Genomic DNA, 12,239 nt, shown 5'->3' on the forward strand with positions numbered 1-12,239 from the left:
TTACACTATGCAACAGATCTCATATAAAGGGAATTTATTAGGGGGAAAGGAGGGGAGTGAGGACCTGGAGAAGGGATAGAGACAGATGGGAGCAGAGCTGTGAGGGCAGTGAAGGGGAGACAGAGAAGAGCAGAAAAGGGGAGAGAGAAATGGTGGAAACATGGGGAACAGAGAGAGAGCAAGCAAGCTGGAGTGGGGGGCAGTCTTTTTATATGGCACCTGCACCTGGTGGCGGCAGGTAATGGTGGCACGTGATGACTTACACCATTGCTAGGTTCCTGGGAGGAGCCTAGCAGAGTCACCTGAAGGTTAACAACACCTGACTATCAGACTGCACACTCATGTCTTTATATGTGCATATACAAAGATAGACACACACACAGCGCAACACACATCCTTTAAAAAAAATCTTAATATATCACAAGTTAAACTTTTTAAAAAATTCATAACTTTTCCTAGACTCATTGAGTTTAAAAGGTCAGATGTTTTAAATTTAAAACATCAAGTACTAACAATAGACTCCCACTAGGACAAAGCCACTACTTCATCTCATTACAGGGTAAATGTATCTGTAATCAAAATAAATCCTAAGGCCCCAATGTGGCTCATTTGGTGCAGTCTCAAAGTTGAAGAAACGGAGAAGATGCAGGGAAGGCAGCCTTACAATTTACAGGAGAATGCAGGGCTTGGAATGTAATGTGCCAGGTGGAATTATGAGAGATCACTGAATCAAAATACTTAAAAAATAGTTCCTTGTGAGGCAAAGACATTCATTTTCATCCCAACCTCAATAAAATCGACTTTCCTAAGAAACTGGAATCCTTTCTCAGCCGAGAGAAAATGTCAATATCTGACCTGCTTAGATGTGTCCCCCAGCTGCCACCTGCCTTACCTATGTCTCTTGACAGACATGATCATATCGCTACGTAGTCAAGGCAAAGCCGTGCTCTTTGTTCCCGAGGAAGTCTAGGTTGGACTTTGAAGTTTCATATGCAATTTGTACCTGTGGCTCAAAACCACTTCGGATACCTCCTTGCTGAAAAGCTTCCCAGCCTTACAGCCACATCTTGGGAGAGAAGAGCACTTAAGGAGGTTCAGCTAGACATTGGCCAAATGGCAGTCAAGTACAGACAAAAACCCCAACTCTGCTTGCACATCTTAAAGTACAATAAAGAAATAGAATCCTGAACCCACAGCAATCATGGCCAGTTGTCTTCCATGCCCCAAATGCTCTTACCCTGGTCCCTGGCTGTCTCTCTCTTTTCAGTTATTACTGTTGTATATGGGATTTTAGTCTTCCTGGCTCACTTCTCCAGCCTACTCACACACCCCTGCCTTTTACCTCTCTCCTTATACCCACCTACTCTCTTGACTGATCAAGAAGCCCCAGAGAACCCAGAGGGGAATTTCTCTCTTAGTGCTTCTGTGTGATGTGAGGATTTAGAAGAAGGAGAACCACAGAGCAAGGGAAGACCAGCTGGTTGATGGGCAAGAGGGGTGGACAGTTAGAGGGCAATCAATTTTATCCACACCTTGTATGTAAAGTGCCCTTTGCAGCAACACACACGGTAAAGGTTCATGTAGTGCTTTCCCTCCAGACCCTTCCTCTGCCTTTTCTTTATTTAAAGATGATTCTCTTCTAGGGCATATTAATTGTTCAGCATCCAGAGATGTTTTCCCACAATGACTTCCCTGAGACTAGACCCATATAATTCCTAAAGCAAAAAAAAAAAAAAAAAAAAAAAAAAATGACCACTAGCAGGCAGAGTAAAAATGACCACTAGCAGGCAGAGTCTTTTAGTTCTTCCTCCCCCCCCCCCCCCCGAGAAACTGAATCAAGGGTGTGGAGGTGGGCTTAGGAGAAAAGGAACTCTCTCCACCAGCTGGGAGCCGATTAGAGGGAAAGCAGAAGTGGTTGTCAAAAAGGAAGAATTGATTTGGCTGTCAAATGGAGAGCAAGATAAAAAGCCACTAACTTGATAGCCCCACATTCTTTTAATCCAGATTGAAATTCCCTTCATGGATCCTCACACCCAGACTCCATGTTCAGCCTCTTATGGCTGATGGAGGAAGGGAGGAGCAGGCACTGAGCAGTGGGCATAAGCCTGCTTTGTTTGTTCTGGGTCCAGCTGAGGGCTGAGCAGAGTGACAGCTTCTAACCTTTCAGTGCAAAATTGAAACCCCATGGAAGCCTGGAAAAGACAAGATGGGAATCGCAGGAGCCCTGAGCTCACGACACACCACTTCTTGGTCTCCTCGTTGTACCTGCCTTCATTGCGCATGTGTAGCTCACAACCCGTTTCCTTTCTTTCCAGCAGAGAGAGTTTGCAGCTGTCTGCTGCAGAAGCATAACTTGATGAGCTGGGCCTGTGGTGCAAGCCTGTGATTCTAGGTACTAAGGATTAGGGCACAATGTTCCTCCTCTGCAGGAGTACTGCAAGTTCCAGGCTTGCCTGAGCTAGGAGTAAATTTAAGCAAGGGCTGGAGATACAGCTTAGTGGTAGAAAACTGTCTACCATGTGTGAGGAGACTGGAGGATTAATCTAAGATAGATAGATAGATAGATAGATAGATAGATAGATAGATAGATAGGTAGGTAGGTAGGTAGGTAGGTAGATAGATAGATAGATAGATAGATAGATAGATAGATAGATAGGTAGGTAGGTAGGTAGGTAGGTAGGTAGGTAGATAGATAGGTAGGTAGGTAGGTAGGTAGGTAGGTAGATAGATAGATAGATAGATAGATAGATAGATAGATAGATAGATAGGTAGGTAGGTAGGTAGGTAGGTAGGTAGGTAGGTAGGTAGATAGATAGATAGATAGATAGGTAGGTAGGTAGGTAGGTAGGTAGGTAGGTAGGTAGATAGATAGGTAGGTAGGTAGGTAGGTAGGTAGGTAGGTAGGTAGGTAGGTAGATAGATAGATAGATAGATAGATAGATAGGTAGGTAGGTAGGTAGGTAGGTAGGTAGGTAGGTAGGTAGATAGATAGATAGATAGATAGATAGATAGATAGATAGGTAGGTAGGTAGGTAGGTAGGTAGGTAGGTAGGTAGGTAGAGAGATAGATAGATAGATAGATAGATAGATAGATAGATAGATAGATAGATAGAACGAACAGAAAGAAAGTTAGAAGGAAGTTAGTTTGTTAGTTAGTTAGCTGCCACTGCAGGCAATTCAAGTCTGTACAAGATAGAATGATTCAGACCATAACTGGTTTTTGTTTTGTTTCAGTTTTAACCAAAAGTTCTGACCCAGGCTCATGCCTATGCACCTATATGCGCTTGGCATGGATGTCCATAATTTACTATCATCGTAGATTTGTAGTCCCATGTCTATCTTTCCTGTTTCCTGCTATCCTGCTCCAATCTGTAGGAAAGGCGAAAACTTTTTGTTTTCAGGATAAGAGCAGACCTTTCTGTCCATACCAGCACTGCTTCACCCTGATGTCATCTACTCTTTTCTCATGTGCTTGATCCAAAACAACGACTCCCCTGCACTGCGCCTTTAGGAGTTCTCTGAGTTAGCTTGTCTTGCTGCTCCCCGTGGCCGCTTTGTTTGTTGAGAGTACACACAGTACATGCCCTGAAAGTAGCACCCCTTCCCTTGAAAAGACATCTTGTAGTTCTGGTGCCAGGCATGGCAGCACCACTCGGGGAGGGTTGTTGCTTTCCTGGACTTTCTCCTGACTGGATTTATAAATCACAAAGGCTTCTGTGACAACATCAGAGCCAGCCTTGTCCCCATTGACCTGAATGTCCTCTCTTATGGCTTCAGCATAGTATGGCTCACATGTACCTCCCGGGTCCCATTCTGCAGCTTGAGCTCTTACTTGGAGTTGGTGGCAGGGATGGGTGTGAGTGAGTTTTAGTTTTCTTTATAGTGATACTGTTTGCTTTTAGTACCTTTGCCCCTCTCAACCAGTATCTTGGCACCTGCCTTCTACCTCTCCTTTGACGGTGGCAGCCTTCTTCTATGACTCCTGCGTGGGTACTGGGCTCCCACTAATAAGAGACTCTGTCCCATTGGTGAACAGCTATGTGGGCAGCTCTGAGGGTCGCTCCTGGTCTGCCTGCATCCTTAGTTGCAGAGCAGGCTGTCTCCCCACACACTTCCAGGAGGACTACCCTGGGAGACACAAGAAAGGGCCTTATAGCCACCAAACGGTGGGACTTAGGTGGTTGGCGGCACTCGGTTCTTCAATATTTATAAATAACACTTCTATTGGAGAGAGAGGAGGAAACATTAGCAACAATTTGCTTCTGTGTTTCTGGCTCCCTCTACCCCCTCCCCTGTACCCCCTCCCCTCTCCCCTCTCCCCCTCCCCTCTCTCCCTCCTCCCCCTCCCCTCTCTCCCTCCTCCCTCTCTCCCTCCCCTCTCTCCCTCCCCTCCCTCTCTCCCTTTCCTCCCTCTCTCCCTCTCCTCCCCCTCTTCCTCTCCTCCCCCTCTCCTCTCTCCCCCTCTCCCCCTCCTCTCTCCCCCTCTCCCCCTTCTCCCTCTCCCACTCTCCCTCCCTCTCTCTTCTGAATGTGAGAGGGCAGAGCATCACAAAGGAACAGTAGAGACAATCTGTGTTACTTAGCTGCAGACAAGTGACAGGAAGGGGCAGGCAGGGGTCAGAAGGATGCAGACACTCTTACATTGAGATCTGCTGATGGACCTGCCTCCTGCCAGTGCCAGGTAGGGGCCTGGTGACAGCATCATGAGGCAAATAAGAGAGAAAAAGGCTCCACGGAGCATAACAGGGTCTGACCCAGGAATCCAGGAGTTCATATAGGAGCCCTGCCCTTCCATTGCTGTGACAGACAGAATGAGTAAGAGACTCCTAGGGAGGGAAGGGTTTATTTACCTTACACTTCTGGTTGATGGTCACTGGCTGAAGTCAGGGCAGGAACTCAACCAGGTCAAGTATCTTGGGTTAAGAACAATAAGGACATGCAGCTGCCAGGGGTTGGGCTTGAGGGGATTCTCTAAGAAGTCCCAGAAACCACGGATGAGGCAGGCTCCCAGGAGTTAATGCAGGTGACAATAGTTGGGATATGGAACCTGAAAAGACCATCTCTAGTAGCCAGTCAGGATTCCCAGTGGAGAAATGAGGACACTAACCCACCTACAAAACTTTTGACCTAAATTGGTCCTGTCTAAAAGAAACAGAGAAAGAGATGGAGCAGAGAGTGAAGGAATGGCTGACTAATGACTGGCCCATTTTGTGACCTATCTCATGGGCAGGCACCAATCACCTCACACTATTAATGATACTATGTTGTGCTTGCAGACAGGAGCCTAACTTAACAGCCCTCTGAGAGACTCTACCCAGAAGATGACTGAGACAGATGGATATACCTACAGACAAACATTGGACGGAGGTTGGGGACCTCCATGGCAGAGTTAGGGAAGGAGATGACAACCTCACAGGAAGACCAACAGTGTCAACTAATCTGGACCTTCTAGGAGTTCACAGAGACAGAGCCACCAAGCAAAGAGCATACATAGGCTGGTCTGAGCCCCCTGATTCCTATGTAGCACAGGGCTGTCATATCTGGCTGCCTCAGTGGGAGAGGATGTGCCTAATCTTGCAGGGATTTGGTGCACAAGGGTGCGTGTGAGAGAGCTACAGGGGGTGTGCTGCCCTCTTAGAGGAGGAGGGGAGGGGAATGGGGAGGAGCTCTGTGAGGGTAGACCAGGAAGGGGGCAACATTTGGGATATAAGTAAATAAATGAATTTTCAAAAAGAAAAGAACAGGAGAAGCGGAGGCCACGGAGGGAAGGTGCTTGCTGGCTTATTTCTAGTGACTTGCTCAGCCTGCTTTATTATTCCATTCAGTACCTCTGCCCAGGGGTGGTACCACCCACAGGGAAATGGACCCTCTCGCATTAGTAATCAATCAAGGTTTATCCATGGGAAAATCTGGTGGGGACATTTTTCCCCCCAGTGGAATTTCTCTCTTCTCAAATGCCTCAGCCTTGTGTTCTATTAACACAAAACTCCCAGTGTTGTTGATTTGGGGTGTTGTCCTAATTCTCTTGGGTGTCAGGGTCTGACTGTCTACAGCTGGGCAGGGATGTCCTCAGAGGCCAGGGTGACAGCTGATTGTTTATGATGTGGCTCACCTTCTATTTTCTATTTGCAACTTTTCTGCCCTAATATAGCTTCTGCAAAAAGCCTTTGCTGAGTGCTTTCTAAGGTATCCCTAGGAAGCAATGACAGTCTGTCTACTTATTTAATATCTGTCACCAAAATGTTCTGTGACACTTTTTGTCCACTGGCAAAGGTTGGCCAAATCATCTATGTAACTCTTACTTGTTATAGCTTAGTTAGGTATAATGTAGTTTTTGAGAGCAAAGCCCACATCTCCAATAGATCAGTGTTTCTCTCTATGCCCAGAACAATGGAGATCCCATTTTTAGAGGACATGCTAAATACTCTGTCTGTCCCACAGGAAAACCTGATTAGGTTGAGAGATTGGAGCTAGGAAATCTTGCTCTTATTAAATTAACTGGGCTCAGAATTGGGGGTTATAGCCATCTTTCATGGGGGTCTTTAATATTGTAGCCTCAATTAACGGAGTATTTTATGCAGGGCCATAATATACCATGGTACACTTAGCTTGTGCCCTGCCTTGCAGTTCCATGTTTTTAAGATCCAAGGATGAGAAGGAGTTCACCCACAACCCATGCCCCCAAAGATCCTTAGTTTCATAGATCCAGGATTGGAAAGTTGCCTTCATTGCATATCTTTGTCCCATCCCTGCCATCCTCTTGTTATCTTTGTCCCAGAAGGTTGAGTTAGAGTCTTGAAATTGCATGGAGAGGAATTCCAGTTGATAGAATCCTGTGTTTAAAAGGAAAAAACATTCCCAGAGGAGGAAGTTCCTAGCAGTTCCAAAAATTTCACTGTGCACAAAAGGAAGCTCTTAACAGAGGCTAGTGTGTGTGTGTGTGTGTGTGTGTGTGTGTGTAGGGGGAGATGATACAAGAGAAGAGAACCTCTCCATAGTAGAGGGGCCTTTCTTTCAAGGTTTCCTCCTAGATCAGGTTCCAGAATGTGGCACACTGCTGGCTTTTGGGAATCAGGCTCAATTTGGCTGGTGATATGTAGAAGCAATCTTTCCATGGGCTCTTCTTCTACTCCATTAGCTCTTGTGTGTGTGTGTGTGTGTGCGCGCGTGTGCGTGTGTATGTGTGTGCGTGTGTGAATTTCAAAGGGAAGAGACTGTTCAATTAGACAAATAGACAAATGAGCAAAACTTCTGCTTCCATCACTGTATGTAGCCAAACAGGCTTTAGATCCTCAAGCTATTGCTCATTGAGTTCAAACTTGCGTTGTCTGAAAACATACCACCTGATAACTAATGGTATCAAGAAACACTCATGGGTCATCTTTGCAAAGTGAAAAGCTGGACTATCCAGTGTAAGGATACCAATGACTAGAATATCTGTAGAACAGACGTTTTGAACTGGGTATCATGTACATGTATTACCTATTAAAAACAACACAAGTACTGACCAATTGCATCATTCATTATACAAATTACATAATATTACATAATACAAGTCAGAGGCTGGAAGAAGGGATAGGCTTGACATGCAAGGGTGAACGATGTCCGTTTGGTCACACCCCCCTCCCCAGCTCTCTTACGGAGAGTCAATTTCACCATAGTAGATCACCATATTTTTATAAGGAAGATTTATATCTGCCTTAATCACACACTCAGGAACCTCTGTTTCTTTTTGTTGAGATGCTCGGAGTGCAAGGAGGCAGTGTTCATTTGTGAAAGCAGGAAAACCAACAGCAGTAATAGAACAGGCCCCAATTATCTTACGAAAGAGAGGGAATGCCTTGTTGTCTTTCCCAGTTTTTCTTGCTCCTTCTCCTGCCTTTGTCCAGTGCTCTATTCAGCATGTTTCTGCTGGGACTGCTGCCTTGGGGTGGAGGCTGTGTGGAGGCTCCCAGAGATGCTAGGAAGCACATATTTTCCCGATGAACATTGCATGTCTCTGAAGCTACCTTGGCAAACAATTAAGTCTCTTTGGTGGAGGTATCAAACTCAAGTCCCATCTGTGACTGTATTTGTTTAGAAGGAACCAATCAAATGGCTGTAAATATAGCTCAGTGGGAGATCATTTGCCTCATTCTCAGAAGGACTTGGGTTCAGTTCTCATCATTTAAAAGAAAAAGAAAGAAAAACTCAAACAGGTACTATGGTAGGAACATTTAGAGAAATACACAATGATTCTAAGAAAGAGTGGCCTTAGCAGGCCCCTGCAAAACAGTGGTTATGTCAGCTGAAGCTCAAGGAAGCTTTATAGCGGCTCTTTCCTTAAGATAGGCACAGTGTTAGAGCACAAACTACTGCAGGATGTTTGTTTAAGGATGTGTTTATTGCCAGGTGGTGGTGGCACATCCCAGCACTTTGGAGGCAAAGGCAGGTGGACCTTGTGAGTTCTATAGAGTAAGTTCTAAGATAACCAAGGTTACATAGTGAAACCCTGTCTTGGAAAAAAAGGATGGGTTTCTTGAATCTAAAGGTGGGACTCAAAGTATATTCTTTTCTCTCTAAAAGTGGTCTTTTAGAGTAACTAGACAGCCTAAGCTGCCATGAGTAAGGAAAACCAAGCTTTAGTGTTTCCTCTTTCTTTCTTAGAATGGGGGTGGGGGGGGGGGGAGAAAGAGCGAGTGTTATAGCCTAGAGATGGATAAAAGTTGGCAGGTCTTACCTCCAAGATGGAGCTTCAGGATGTTGGGCTTCCTGTGATAAAACCAGGAAATCTATGGATTGCACTAGGATGTGTAGTGAGATTTTTTATTTCTTTGAAAAATACAAAAATCTGGTGGAAATATATTTTCATTTTCATTCCAAGTATGGGGCTGTTTCAGAGGAGGTGACTATGATTTGTCTCTTACTCTACCAGGGGCATATTTTTGCCAGCTGCAGATAGTTTTTGCAACTATGTGATGTTTGGAACTATGGGGACTTTTCAGAGGTTATATAAATGCTAAGGCCCCTGTAGGGGTGACTGGTTGGCTGGTTGGTTGGTTGGTTGGTTGGTTTGTGGTTGGTGATTGGTGGTTGGATGATGTTGTTTGTGACAATTTGTCAAATGGTAATGTGCAGAGAGAGAAAAGAAGAAATTAAATATCCTGAAGATGAAGACCAAACTTTCCCCAAGGAGCTCAATGCCCCGAATCAACAGGAAGTTGTTTAATGATATTGTTGGCCTCTTTCCCCCTCTATCCTTTTCTCTCTCCTACCTAGTGTTAGGGATTTGAAAGGGTGGTAGAAGAGGGGTGAAGAAGAGTGTCCCAAAAGAACCCACAAAGTCCATCTACAGGGATGATCTGTCTCTCTTATAGGTATCACTTGGTAGTACATTGGTCAGGAAAGACCTTGCTGGCAGCCCAAACTTTTGCTTAATGGAATCAGTAGAGAAATAGTTCTTCAACAGGGTTTGTGGTAGATGTATTAAAGTAGTATAGATCAGCTGTGTCTTGCTGTGTCACCAGACTGCCTGAAAGAGGGAACCACTAGAACTTCTGTATGTATACCACAGGTGTGGTGTTCAGCTTGATATATCAACTTGAATGGGTCCAGGGTACCCAGACATTTGGCTATTAGTTTTTAATGTATGTCTTTAAGGGGATAACTGAATGAAATGAATATTTGGATCTGTAGGCTGATTGAAGTGGATGGTTTGCACCTCGCCTCAATGGGCCAGCCTCATCTAATCAACTAAAGACTAGAATGAATGAAAGAATAGAATGGCAAGGCTAACTAAGGGTATGCCCTCTGCCTCACTTTTTCTGCCTTGAGATTTGAAATGAAGCATCTGCTCTTCTAGGGTCGCACAGCCTCTGCCTTTGGGGCTTGAAGTATGTATTCATCAGCAATTCCGGGTCTCTAGCTTACCAACATAGACCTTGGCACTTCTTGGTCTTCAGCATCATGGGAGCCAAACAGACAAGACCCTCCTGGAAGCAGCCATCAATTACTGTTGTATTAGTAGAAGCCAAGTATTCAAGGATCAGGCATAAGACTTTCTCTGAGGTTTTTAGAATATATAATAATATTATCGATGAAAGTCATTCTTGATTTTTTTCATTTCAAATACATTCTTTATATTTAATTTCTGATGGCCAGTTATAACCAGTTATTCTTTTTGTCTGTAGCAACTTTTAGAAACTTGAAGGGCACCCCAGGTTTCTCCAGTCCCAAGTGATCTGATGTTCTGGAAAGATCTTCCACAGGAAATGTTTCTGTGTGATTTTTCTTAACACTCTTTTAAGTTGTGGACAACTCTAATTATGATATGTATTTGCAGCCCTAAGGTGTGCTTCACAGGGTCAGGAAAAGTTTTTCATTCAGCTCCATAATGTGTATGATTATTTCACCGTAAAAATTGTTTATTAGTATATTAGCCAATCTTCCTCAGAACACTCTTATGTAAAATTAATGCTAAAAATATTTCATAATACTCTAAGGCCTTAACTATCTCAGAGTTACAGCTTCTAGTTATAGCTGAGTGCATTGTGAGTAACAGTAAGGACCTCACAGTGCACATTTGGCCTTGGCTGGGATGATATTAGGTAGTCAGTAAATGTTTTTTGGTTGAATTTAGTGAAAGGGTATGATGTTTTGAAATACTTTTGGCATGAAAATTAGCTCTCTCTCTCTCTCTCTCTCTCTCTCTCTCTTGGTTTTTGGTGTTTGGTTTTTGGTTTTTCTAGACAGGGTTTCTCTGTATAGCCCTGGCTGTCCTGGAACTCACTCTGTAGACCAGGATGGCCTCGAACTCAGAAATCCGCCTGCCTCTGCCTCCCAAGTGCTGGGATTAAAGGTGTGTACCACCACGCCCGGCTGAAAATTAGCTTTCTCATTAGAGCATGTTTAAATCAATTTCTTAGCTATGCTTGAGCTAACTCACCTCTGTCCTCTTTAAAAAGAAATTGTCAGATAGATATTGGGTAGCTTGTAGAGGACTCACGCCTCCTCTTCCCCAACAACACTGGCAGCTTCCAGTCTAGACTCTGTGCTGTCCCTAGTCCTAAGTGTGTATTAGCTTCTTTGTTCTGTAAGAGTCCAGGTCTAGCATGTGACCTGATTGGCTAAGCCTAGGTCACATGATCCTCTCTATGCCAGTTATTTTCATCCTTCTACTCACACTCACTCATTTCTCCTTTTTCTTTGTTTTGATGCACGAGGGCCTAATCCCTATGGACTCATCTCCCAGGGTCCCCTTTTCCTTTGGTTTCCCTCGGTTAGGCCAGTGGAAGTTTCTAATAGGAGACAAGAGAGTGAAGAAAGAAAGAAACCAGGATATTTCTGCTTCCACTTCCTTCCTTCTGACTTTAGTGCAGAGATAGCAGAGTATTCCGTTTTCCCAAGACCTCAGCTTCCTATGGGTGATCATCTTGCAAGGATCCAGATTCGCCCCCCAAGGAAGCATCCCCTCTCTTACTCTCTCTAGGTCTGAGCATGGAAAGAGTTTCCTAGTGTTGATAATCTCTCAATGTTTCTGCATTGTTTATTGGTTTTTGTAGTCCCACACATACCATTATAGCTATCCCTCCCCCTAAGTCTTCCCAGAGCCTATCTGGAAATGCCTTCTGTTTTTCATGGGAAGTCTGCCTAAATCAATGCCCCCCCCCCATGCAAAGGTAGCTGGGTAGCTGGGAAAATAAACACCAAGAATTTCAGATTCTAGTTGGGGGTCACATACTCTCCCAGTTAGGCCCATAGGGTAGAAGACTTTTAAACATGGAAGAGGATAAAGAGAATAGGGCATGACCCTTCTGTTCAGCACCACACATTTCCATACAGTGATAAAAGGAAATAAAAGATGTAGACATTGGATATAAACAGCAAAATATTATCATCTTTTACAGTTATTGACACTATATTTGTAAATAATCCAACAGTATCTATAATCTATTAAACTAACTAAATTTAGCAAATATCAATGCAGACAAAGTTGAGACATAAAATATCAGTTGTATTTATAGATACAAGCAACTGGAAATGAGATGTTTAAAATGCTGTTCATAGGGAGTATACAACGGTGTTGCTGGAAAAAGAATGCTGAGTTTCCTCAAAAAAATTAAAAACAGAATTACTATGTGGACCCAGAATCCAATTCCTATGGATATATGTATACATATATATGTATGTGTATATGTGCAGATATCCCACATGCCCATGTACATTATACATGTATACATATATGTATGTGTGATGTGTGT

The 12,239-nt window shown here is 44.0% G+C and overlaps 1 long non-coding RNA gene across 1 annotated transcript; it reads left to right on the forward strand.

Moving 5' to 3' along the window:
- Positions 1–4,603: 4,603 nt before the first annotated feature.
- Gm13850 lies at positions 4,604–10,027 on the forward strand. The gene is made up of 3 exons (XR_868947.1): positions 4,604–4,815; positions 5,277–5,597; positions 9,842–10,027. It is a non-coding gene; the product is annotated as a predicted gene 13850 (long non-coding RNA).
- The last annotated feature ends 2,212 nt before the right edge of the window (positions 10,028–12,239 follow it).

The sequence above is a fragment of the Mus musculus genome, chromosome 6 (genome assembly GCF_000001635.26).
Source record: "Mus musculus strain C57BL/6J chromosome 6, GRCm38.p6 C57BL/6J".
NCBI lineage: Eukaryota > Metazoa > Chordata > Mammalia > Rodentia > Muridae > Mus > Mus musculus.